The sequence below is a fragment of the Marmota marmota genome, unplaced genomic scaffold, assembly GCF_001458135.2.
Source record: "Marmota marmota marmota unplaced genomic scaffold, marMar, whole genome shotgun sequence".
Taxonomy (NCBI): Eukaryota; Metazoa; Chordata; class Mammalia; order Rodentia; family Sciuridae; genus Marmota; species Marmota marmota.
In genome coordinates, this window is record NW_026000206.1 from 3940728 (window position 1) to 3953087 (window position 12360).

The following is a 12360-nucleotide window of genomic DNA, read 5'->3' on the forward strand; positions in this document are numbered from 1 at the left end:
GGGGGGGGGGGGGCGCGGCGGGTGAGAATCCCAAAAGCCCATCTGTAAAAACAGGAGCAATTTCAATGATTCCTAAGAAGCCAAAGAACAATTCTTGTATTATTCTGAGGTGCTTCAAATTTCTCAAAAACAGGGAATTTAAGAGAATTAACATGGCCATTTTTTGGCTTTTTTAACCAGCATCTTGTAATGTTAATGTGAGTCTCAAAACAAGTATTACCAGCCTCCCCTCCCTCCATTCTGATGTGAAGAGGCTCCACAGGTCCTCCATCCTAATCCGGGTAAGTACAGAGTGGATTAAGGCAGTAATTTTCAGTAGCTATAAAAGAACTACAAAGGCCCAAGTGCTACCAATTATATCTCAACACAAACCAGTGCCTGCTTGGGCCTCATCACAGAGAAGGCAAACAAGTTCATTGTCAACCACGGTGTTCTCTGGGAACACGCTGGGCGCATTACGGAGGAGATATCTCGCATGTGCAATTACTCAACACATCTTTAACACTGTAAACACTTGTTCACATGTGGAGAAGCTTAGAGCCGCTCAGGCTTGGAAAGCCCACCTGGCAGGCGGTTCCCCGTTTCTCCCCAATCCAGCGCCGGCTGCTCCCAGAGCCAAACACAAGGGGGAGGAGACACCCCTAAGGGTTGGGGGCGGGAATTCACGGGCTCTATTTTTATCCAGAGCTTTCCCTTTCCTCCTCTCTGGGTTGATCTCCTCCCATAAAACTCACCTTCACCCCGCTCCTCTGCTCCTCTGCCCCTCCCAGCAACCAGGAGCCCACCCTCCATCTGGCTGTCCACGTGCTGCTTTCTCCAGCTTTGACTGGTGCACGGCAGTGAGGACTGGGACATTTCCAAGGTAACCCAGCAGAGGAGGGTTGCCCAGGTTGGGTTTTCAACAGCAGACTGTGTGGCCTCCGAGAGGATACCCACCAAGTGCCCAAAATCACCTCTCCCAAGAAGCCCGACCACAGAATGCAGGGAGGGCGGAGCCCAGCCTGGAAGTGTGGGATCCAAATAGAAGGAGAGCAGGGTCTGTCCTCCCCAACCCCCACCCCAGTGCACGTGTGTCTGGATCACACGTCCAACATGGGAAAGGCCCCTCAGAACAGCTCATGCCGACCCCAGGGCACTGCTGATATTCTCCTCTCCAGCCCTGATGGTACAAGGCTCCCGCAAGGAACGGATTGTTTTGCTTTTCTGATTTAATTTTCCACTGAGAAGCCAAGGACGAGGGAACAGAGACAATTCCCAGGCCCCTCAGATGCACACACATTCTGGGCTCTGCAGAGACCTTTTACAGAAAGAGGGCTCTAAATTCTGAGGGAAATCCATCCAGCCGGGGAAAGATGGCAATAAATCTGTGAGAAAATAAATTTTCACTTTAAGAGGAAATTTTACCATCGCCAAATTCTGCCAAATTTTGGATTTGGGGATTGGTAAAGAGGTTTCCAAAATGAAATGATGTCTAAACGTTGTTTATTTTAAAGGACGTAATACATAGTAAAAATGAAATAATCCTCCCACCCCGTTGAGAGTGCTTTTCTTTCCCAACAGACCTCCTCCAGCTCCAGTAATTTTCACTGTTAATGGGCAGAGGAGAAGCAATCAGCTAGGTAACAGGCACCCCTCGCGCTGAAGTCATTTAATTAGCACCAGTAAATGAGAGCAGCCCAGGTGCTCGGGCGTCATTAGCCGTGCCCAAAACATCTCCCACATTGGTCAGCAATTAGAGCCAGGGGTGGGGAGCTAAGCACCCTCAGAGAGGAATCCTCCCAACCCAGGACATGATGGGGTCCGAGGTCCAGTTCTGCAAAAGGCGGATCAAGGTCAGAGCCCCCAAACCTCTAGGGAGTCATGGAAATTGAGGAGGTAAGAGGTGTTATGAACCACCTAACAAATTCATGAGATGCCATACTTTCCACCCAGGAGAAGTTACCTGGGCTCTGGAGCCATACTATCATCGTTGAATCCTAGCTAGATGCTTCCAGCAACTTACTAGATCTTTTGGTCTCAGTTTTCTCATCTGAAAAACAGGGATAACAACAAAACCTGCCTGAGGTTTAAAGGAGTTAATGCCTGTGAGCCGCCTGGAAGGCATGCGGAAGCCTTTCAGCAGCATTGTTCTTCCTATGTTGCTTGATTATTTCTGTCATCATTAAATTTATGTCACTTGAGTTTTCCACCATCAGTCAGCCATGGTTTCCCTGTTCGTAAGTAATGGAGTCAGCAGTCGCAGTGGGAGTAGTGTTGATGATCATGGCTTCCACTTGGTGCTCAGCATGTGCTCGGTTTGGGTCTAGAGACCCTATGTTGGGGGGATGCCCTCCATACCAACTCCAGCCACCACATGTTTTTTGTAAATAAAGTTTTATTGGAACACACCGTGTCCATTCATTAATGTGTTGTTTCCAGCTGCTTTGGGCTATAGTAGAACTGAGTAATTGTGACAAGGACCAGATGGATTGCAAGGTCTAGGGTACTCACTACCTGGCCCTTTAGAGGAAGTGCCTGCCATCATCTGCCATGCACATTCAGCCTACGATAGTTCTCACAGTCACCTGTGAGATGGGATTTGTTCCCTGTTTTCATGTAAGGTGGTCAGGACTCAGGAAGGACGGGGTGGGCCTGAACCTCTCCCTCGTCCAGCCCCTGCTGGACTCCCCACTGCACCCCGCCCAGCTGTGCTCTGCCAGCTCTAGGAGCCCAGGGTGTGGTCTCCCCCAACACAGGCAGGAGGGGCACCCTGCTAAAGGGACTTTGCTCTTTCCCTGGAGAGAGGGACCATCTGCAAGGTCGGGTGGCTCTGGTCAGTGAGGCTCTTGAGTCCGTCCCTGTCACACACAGTGGTTCCTGCACAGTGGTTCCCACAGTGGCTGGTTTGTGTGAGTCCTGATGATGGCAGAAGCAGGTGCCCTGCCCATCTGTCCCTTGGCTTGGCTGGGGACAGTTTCAGAGTTGTAATAGGGAATCAGCATGGAGTTGCACCTCAGAGATGGGTGGAAATACCTGTTTACCCAGTGGCGTGGCAATTACCCAGAGATCTGTCAAATTCCAGATGTGTTCAAAAGGCTATTGCTACCAGATGTGGTGCATGTTGAGATACTCTCCTTGTTGGAAAAGTGCCCCGGCTTTGGAGGTCTTTGAAGACAAAGGGATCACCTCACTGACCTTGGAAGGTTGCTTGTATAAGGGACACCAGCTGCCACAGGTCAGAGGCACAGCGGGAAGGCACAGACAGGGCTTGGGTGTGGGGACATTCCCATTTGCTAGCTGTGTGGGCTCGGGAACATTGTCCTCTCTCCAGAGATAAAATGACCTAGATGATCCCTTGCTTTAAAATTCTATCCTACTTGTTGCTAGGAAGGCTGTTCTAGACAGTGGCAATTCAGTGAGCATGTGGCCTACCAAGTTAGGACACCTGAGTTCTTAGGTTGGCTCTGCTGTGTGATTTCAGCCAAGTTAACTGCTCTGTGCCTCCTTCTCCTCACTTGTAATAATGGTGAAAATTGCAGGGACCTGCCTTTGCTATTTTAATCCTACCTTGGGTATTTAAAGAAACAGGCCAAGTAAAGCATCCACCCCAGGTTCGGGTCTGTGTTGCAGACCATCCACACACCACCCTGGCCACATCACCTCCCACTTCAGATCATCTCTGAGAATCAGTTTGTGAGGACATCATTTGCAGCCCCATCTACTCAGAATCCAGGGCACTGCAGGACCCTGATCCTGAGGCGGAGTCTTTCTCTACCTTCGGATCCTGACCTACATAATCTGGACCGTGAAGCTCTCCTTGCTGAGAATTCTAGGCTTCTGGGAAGGGGATGGAGGTGTTGTAGTTCTTGTCTTTCCCGTCTTTCCTCTATTGCTGCTACTGAGCTCTGTGACCTGCAGGTGGTGTCAGGACTTCTGGCCGGTCCCAATATGAGGAGATGACCTCAAAGAGGCAGCAGTTCTTGCATGCATGAATTACGGGCACCAGACTGGGGCTCCCTGTGCTCCTCTCGCTGCCTGGAACTGGCCGCGGCCTCACGGAGCCCCCTTTCTTCTTCAGCAGGGGCCGAGGGCCTGTTCTTGTGACCGGCACGAGCTCCTTCCCGTGGAGCTTGCATTCTGCTGGAGGGGTAAGGATGGGAGGTGCGGGGAAAGGAAAGAAGAAAGATGAGTGGGTGCTGCATTGCACATCAATAGGCAGTGTGCTCGGGTTTGGAGAAACATCGAGGGGGCAGTGTGAGGCACAGAGGGGCTGAGGGCCAGCAAAGACCCAGGTTGGAACCAGGTTGGGTGGGGACCTGGAAGCCACAGCGAGGAGTGCTTTGAGGGAGAGGGGAAGCCTCCAGAAGTCACTGGGAAAACCATGGCCAGAGACTCTGGCAACTGAGCCCCAAGATTCTAAAGTCCGACCCCAATTCAAACCCAGTTCTGTGGCTACTACCTGCTCGAACAGGCACCAGTAGCTCAGCTGTGGCCTTGCTATGAGCTCCTGCCATCCTCAACCACCCGGTTCTCCTTCTCAGACTCTCCTCCACCCCACTAGAGCTCACAGATGACCCTGGCGGACCCTCCTGAGGCCTGCTTCCACCACAGACCCTCTTCCAAGGTCAAGTGCTGGAGGCACTGCAGCCCTGATGTGTTTCTGAACCATTTAACGTATGTAAAACTTGGCAAGCTTTTTTATAGCATCCCAGTCTTTACATCTCTGATGAGGTTTCTGGGTGTTGAGCATCTAACCACATTTCCTCCCAGCCCCGTGCTTTCCTATCCTGTGTGATTTCGCATCGCGCCCTGATTTTTCAGAAAGCTGTCACGTTCCAGCAGAGCCGACGGCAGCGCCTGTGTCAGCAGCTGTTGCATTAAAGCCTTTCGTCCTTCCACAGCGGTTGGTGCAGGTCGAGCTGGACTGAGCGCAGCAGTCCTCAGGGTTCTGCCTGCGGCCACAGTGTTATTTAAAGAGCCTCTCTGGCAACCGTGTTGAGAATCAGCGGCAAGCAGGCAGAGTGAAGCCCCAGAGCACACAGACAATGGCGTTGCAAAAACCCAGACGAGCAGGGATGGCCGCTGGGACCAGACAGGAACAGGAGATGTGCTGGGAGTCTATTATGCAGGTCTATTCAGCCAAATCTGCTGATGGACTGGGGATGGGATGGGAGAGAAATGATGACCCAGGGAGTTTGGTCTGAGTGAGAAGGTGATGGCTGGGCCATCCAGCGGATGGGGAGGTTGCAGGAAAAGCAGGTGGTAGGGCCATCACGTGGACATGGTAGGCCTGTTCACTGTGGGATGCCTGTCGGCCACACGCAGTCATTTCCTCCCCTCTTTACCTCTCTGTACCTATCAACCTTCAGTGGGTTTACACCACATTCCTTGCTAAATTATAAGTTCCATGAGGAAGACGTGATGTCTTCTTTGCCCTTTGTCCTCAGAGAACATAGTAAATGCTCAATAAATATTTCCTAAAAATGAATGAGTAAAGAGAAGCACCAACTCTGCTTACAGAGCAGCTTCCACCCCATGCTCCCGCCCCTCAAGAATGGCTGCATTCCGTCAATGGCTGAGCTGCCAGCTATCAAGGATCCAGAGCAAGGATGGAGAAGAAAGCTGGCCAGTCATTGTGCCTCCGTGCGGATGCTCTGGCATTTGGATGGGATCTACAGCAATGTCCCTGTCCCTGGGAGAAACAAACCCCTGGTGGAGGACCTCCGTTCTGGCATCCCAACTCTGGCGGCCACCACCATTTCTTGAAAGTGCACCACAATCTGAAAAAGACATTCACAAAAAAGCAGAGTCCAGGGCTTTGCCTGCTGCACAAATCCTGTGGGTTTTACCAACACATATACTTAGGAAGGTGGGGTAAACGCTCATAAGAGTTTACAATCTCAGGTCCAGATTTGCCAGAGACTATCATGATGGGGATGTCATCCTGGGGAAACCCTCAGGCTCAGGCAGACCCGGGTTCTGGTCACCCTCAGAGCCAACATGACCCTCACAGGGCCTAGAAGCTGACCCACATCCTCCTGTGGCAAAGGAGGCGGGGTCAGCTCTGCTCACTACAGAGAGGAGTAGGGATGGCCCCCCACCAGCAGGTCTTCCTGGGAGAGCCGTTTCCCACTGGCAAGATGGACAGCCACACTAAAACCCAAGTCACCACATTTTCTCCTTTGGTCTCCTAAGGAGCTCATCCACTCTTCCCTTCGCCCTGGCTGCTCTAGGAGTGAAGAGCATGTGACGGAGGCAGGGACTGGTCACCGGGAATCCTGGGATCTTCACCCCACACCCCACCGTGTATTGTGTCAGCCGTGAGGCCCACATGGGTGTGGCCAAAAGACTCTGGAGAAAGATGACCCACCAGGGACTAAAATGCAGGAAGGGGGCGGGTGTTAATTTCTCTCCAATTGAGAAAAGTAAATTTTTCTGCTTACTAAGTTGCACACTGAGATGGCTCAGAATGCAGGGGACGTTGAGCAATTACAGCTATTTGCATTTTATTATTTTTTTTTTCAGTGGAGGAATAAAGGGTATAGGCCCCGCTCCCAGGTCCTGGCATATCTGCCTATCAAGTTACCTTTAACTTGGCTGTTAAAGGGCAGGCGGAGGGCTGGATGCGGCCACATGAAAAGCACCTTGGAGCTCTCTCACAGTTGGCCGAGTTCACAGAACAAGAAGGGCCTTTCATGGCGGGGCATCGGGCCCAAGGAGTGCAGCATGGCTGGGGCCCCTCTGGGTTCCAAAGCGGGGCTTCATATCATGGCCACTCAGGTGGAAAGAGAGAGCTGGCCTGCCACTCCTCCACTCCCACCTGAGGTCACAGATGAATAGAGCCGATGGAGAGTGGAGCTAGCGTCACAAGGGACCCAGTGATGTGGGCAGGAGGTGTCTTGTTCAGAGATAAGCCTGGAGTCGGGGAGGCTGTGGGGTTCCTGGGCCATCGCTTGATGTGGACGGGGACAACACAGCATTGTTGGGAATAGCCAGTCTCCTCCCAGACAAGGCAAGGCTAAGAGGATAGCGTGGTGCTGAAGGGAGAGATGTCTCCAGGAGGCCGGGCCTCCAAGAACAAATGCTTGCTTTAAATTCCACTCATGCACACTTGCTGGCTGGCTTCACATACTTTTCCATTCTCTACAATATAAAAATACAAACCAGCATTTGTGAAGGGCTCTGCCAGACTGGGGAGAGGGCAGTGAGCACAAAGGTTAAGGGCCCAGCTCTAGAAACAGACTCCAATTCCTGTGTGTAGTAAGTGGTCAGTTAATGGTAGCCCTCTTATCAGGCACAGACCGAGACAGAAGCAGTACCGAATGCACACTGTGAAAGGAGTGAGCATGGATACAGGATGCCTTTCTATTTATGTGTCTTCAGTTTCTTTTATCAATGTGCTTTAGTTTTCAACATATAAACCTTTTACCTCCTGCATTGAATTTATTCCTATTTATTTTTTGGTTTTGATGCTTTTTAAAATGAGATATTAATTCTTGATTTCTGTTCAGATAGTTTTGTTGTTAGTATACAGAAATACTGATTTTTTAAAAAACATTTTTATTAGTGCATTATGATCATACATAGTATTGGGGCTCATTTTAGCATATCTGTTATGGCTTAAATGTGAGGTGTCCCCCAAAAGATCAGGTGTGACACAATATAAGGTTTAGAGGAGAAATAATCGGGTTATGAGAACCTCAATGCAATCAGTGAATTAATCCCCTGATGGAATTAACTGAGCAGGTCACTGGGGGCCTGGCTTTGGGTGTGTATTTGTATCTGGCCAGTGGACTCTCTGCTTTCTGATCACCATGTGAGCTGCTCCCCTCCACCATCTTCTCCTGCCAGGATGTCCTGCCTCACCTTCAGCCGGAGGAATGGAGCCTGCTGCCTATGGACTGAGACCTCTGAAACTGTGAGTCCTCAAATAAAGTTTTCCTCCTCTAAAATTGTGTTTTTCAGGTCTTCTAGTCATGGCAGTGAGAAAGCTGACCAAAACAGTAATCACACATACATGGAATATAACTGCTCCACTTCAGGCCCCAGCACCTCCTCTCCCCCCTCCCCCTCCCCTCCCCTCCCCTCCCCCTCCCCTCCTCTCTCCCCTCTCCTTCCCCTCCTCCTCCCCCTCTCCCTTCCTCTGTCTCCTTCCTCTACCATCTTACTCCTATTTATTTATAGTTTTTAAATTGGTGTTTTGTGGATATACAGAAAGGTGAAACTCACTCTAGTAGTCATAAACGTATCTAGCATAATTTGGTCTATTTCATTCTTCAGAGCCTCCCCCTAACCTTCTGTCCTCCCTCCCCTTGACCCTGTTCCTCTGTTCCACAGATCTCCCTTCTATTTTCAAGGAAACCCCTCCCACTTTTCTCCTTATTTTGCTCAGTTTTCTGCATATGAGAGAAAACATTCCACCTTGGCCTTTTGAGTCTGGTTTATTTCACTCAGCATGATGTTCTCCAGCTCCATCCATTTACATGGAAATGCCATAATTTTGTTCTTCTTTATGGCTGAGTACAACTCTACGGTGCATACATGCCATATTTTCTTTAGCCATTTTTCTGCAGTGGGCATCTGGGCTTTTGTGGATTGGATGTTGACTTTCTACCCTGAAACCCTACTGAATTCACTAATTTGTTCTAATCTGCTTTTTTTTTTTTTTTTTTGGTTTTTTTATTTATTTATTTTTGGCGGAGTCTTTAGGGTCTTCTGTATTTAAGATCATGGCATCTGCAAACAGAAACAATGTCACTTCTTCCTTTCCAGCTTGAATGCCTTCCATTCTTTTTCTTGCCCAGATGCTCTGCTTGGACTCTAGTACCTTAATGAACAGAAGAGGCGACAGTGGATCCCTGGCTGGCCCCGATCTTGGAGGAAAAGCTTTCAGCTTTTTGCCATAGACCAGCTGTGGCCTTGTCATAAGCTGCTTATATTAAGTCAAGGTACATTTTTTTTCTGTACCAAGTTGGTTGAGAATTTTCATTATGAAAGAATGTTGCATTTTGTCAAATGCTTTTTAAGCACCTAGTGATTTGTATCCTTTCTTCTGATCACGCGGAGGACCTTCATTATTGACCTGCAAGCATCCAACCATCCTTACATTGCAGGGATAAATGCTTCTTGATCCTGGCGAATGATCCTCTGAACATCCTGTTGGATTTAGTTTGCTAGTATTTATGAAGGATGTCTGTATCTGCGTCCATCGGGGAGACTGACCTGTGACTGTCTTTTCTTGTAGGGTCCTCATCTGGCTTTGCCGTCAGGGCAGCCTTGGCTTTGTGAGATGAGTGTGCAAGTACCCAGCTCTCTGCCATTTTTCGGAGGAACTCGAGGATCGACACTGATTCACCAGTGAAGCCATCACTTTCTGGGCCTTTATTTGTTGGAAGATTTTTTTTTTTTAAACACTGATTCCATCTCCTCACTCCTCTGGGTCTGTACAGATTTTCTCTGTCTTCATGAGTTGGTCTTTGTAGGTTACCTGTTTTTAGGCTGCAGCAACTTCTGAGTTCTCCTAATGGTTCCTGGTCATCGACTGGGGTTCTTCCTATTTCTGTGGTCTCACTTCCACTGTCTCCTCTTTCATTTATAATTTATTTAAATTTGTCCTATTCCTTCCTTACTCTGAAGTTTTGTCAGTGCTGGCTATCTTCAAAAAATCAGCTCCAATTCATTAATCGTCGCTATTGTTTCTCTAGTGTCTGCTTCATTTATTTCTACTTTGCTCTTTATTATTTCTGCCCTTCTGATGACTTTAGGGTGAACTTTATTCTTTTGGCTTTCTTCTGCTAGTTCCTTGAGGGTAAATCTTAGATTATTTACTTGAGGTTGTTTTCTTCCTTTTGTAGGTATCTATTGCTGTAAATTTTCCTCTTAGAACTGTTTTTGTTTCATCCTGTAAACGTTAGTATGTCATGTTTCCATTTTCATTAATCTCAATGGGAAAATATCCCACATCCATGAATCGGGAAAATTAATACTCAAACGTACACACCACTCAAGGCAATCTACAGACTCAATGCAATGTGGGTCAAAATCCCAATGACATTTTTACCGAAGTGGAAAAGAAATCCTAAAATTCATATGTAACCATAAAAGATTACAAATAACCAAAGCAATCTTGAGCAAAAAGAATAAAGCTGAAGGCATCGCGCCATTTCAGAATATATTATAAGGCTTTCGTATTAAAACAGCATGACGCTGGCATAAAAAGGGACACAGGCCAATGGAACAGGACAGAGGTGGGGAGGTGCACACCTATAATCCCGGCTTCTCAGGGCATGAGGCAGGACGATCACAGATTTGAGGCAGCCTGAGAGCCCATAGTTAAGCTCTTCCATTTATAAGCAATTGATTGAGTCAAAGGTGCCAAGAAGACCATGGAGAAAGACAGTCTCTTTAGTAAATGGTGCTGGGAAAATAATATCCTCATGCAAAAGAATGAAATAGGACCCTTACCACATACTATATGCAAAAATCAAGATTTAACCATGAGATCTGAAAATGTTAAAACACTCAAAACAAAGAGGGAAAAGTTCTTGACCTGGGTCTGGGCAAGGATTTTTTGGACAAGATCTCCAATCCCAGGCAACACACAGAAAAACAGACAAATGGAACTGCATCAAACTAAAAAGTTTCTGCACGATTGACAATCAAATGAAGGACAACCTAAAGAATGAGAGGAACTATTTGCAAACTATATGCCTGGTAAGGGATTAATATCCAAAATATATCAGAAATTAAAATAGCTTAATGATAAAAAAAAATCACAATTAAATATGGCAATGGAATATTAAGCAGCCTTAAAGAAGAATGAAATTATGGCATTTGCAGGTAAATGAATGGAGCTGGAGAACATCATGCTAAGTGAAATAAGCCAATCCCCCAAAACCAAAGGCCGGATGTTTTCTCTGATATGGGGATGCTAATTCACAACAAGGGGTTGGGGATAGGGAAGAATAGAGGTAGAGGGGAGCAAAGGGAGGGGAGGGGTAAGGGGGTAAGAAGGATAGTAGAATGAATCAGACACTATTCCCCTATGTGCATATATGACTACACAACTGGTATAATTCCACATCATGTACAATCAGAAATTTGACACATCATTATGTATGATGTGTCAAAATGCATTCTACAGTCATGTATAACTAATTATAACAAATTTAAAAAATTAACTCATTAAAAAAAAGGAGGCATACAGATAGCCAACAGGTATATTAAAAAATACTCAACATCACCATTCATCAGGGAAATGCAAATCAAAACCACAGTGGGACACCATCCCATGCCTGATAGAAGGACCATTATGAAAAAGATAAAAGATGATAAGTGTTGATGAGGTCTTGGAGAAAAGGAAATTCTCATATGCTGTTGGAGGGAAAGTAAATTATAATAGCCACCATGCAAAACGTAATGGAAGTTCCTCAGAAAAATTAAAAATAGAGTTACCATATATCTAGGAATTCTATTTTGGGGTGTATAGCCAAAGGAAATGAAAGCAGAATGTTGAAGAGATATCTTCACCCATGTATTCAGTAGTAAGATTCACAATAGATGAGATGTAGAGCCAACCTAGGCATCCACTGACGGATGAATAGGTAAAGAAAATGTGATATACACGCACACACACACACACACACACAATATGGAATACTATTTAGCCTTTTCAAAGAAGAAAATTCTATCATTTGTTACAAAATAAATAAACCTGGAATGCTAAGTGAAATAGTCCATTCACAAAAAGACAACTACTACATGATCCCACTTACCTATTGTTTCTAACACAGTTGAACTCACAGAAGGAGAAAATAGGATGGTGAGGATGGTGGTTACCAGTAGCTGGTGGAAGGAAGAAATGGGGAAATGTTGGTCAAAGAATAGTTAAGTTGGGAGCTGGGGTTGGGGCTCAGCGGTAGCGCACTTGCCTGGCATGTTTCGTAGCACTGCATATAAATAAATACTAAAAAAATAAAAGTCTATCAACAATTAAAAAAAAAAAGACTAGTTAAATTGGGCGTGAATAAGCCCTGGAAATGCATATTACAGCATAGGGGCTACAGATAATAATAATGTATTGCATACTTGAAAATGCTGAGGGAGTATACCTGTGTTCTCACCACAAAAAATAAATAAATAAAGAGATAAATTTGTGCAGTGACAGATGTGTGTGTGTCAGCTTGATTTAATCCCGTCACTATGTATACACATATCAAAACATCATATTGTACACCATATCTATATGCAGTTTTTATTTGCTGATTATAATTTAATTAGCTGAAAAAGAAATAAAAGGAACAAGCAAATCAGCACAGTCCTAGAGCAGGGCTAAGCTGGCTGAAGTGTCAGCACCATGACACTCAAGTCTTAGCCCACAAC

General features: G+C 46.6%; 1 long non-coding RNA gene across 1 annotated transcript in view; it reads left to right on the plus strand.

Annotated features, from left to right (window-relative positions):
* LOC125612722 overlaps window positions 1-6317 on the plus strand; it is a 13454-nt gene extending 7137 nt beyond the window's left edge. The window contains exons 3-4 of the long non-coding RNA XR_007343197.1: window positions 181-281; window positions 771-6317. This is a non-coding gene — a long non-coding RNA (uncharacterized LOC125612722). The remainder of the gene's footprint in view (window positions 1-180; window positions 282-770) is intronic.
* Window positions 6318-12360: the final 6043 nt, after the last annotated feature.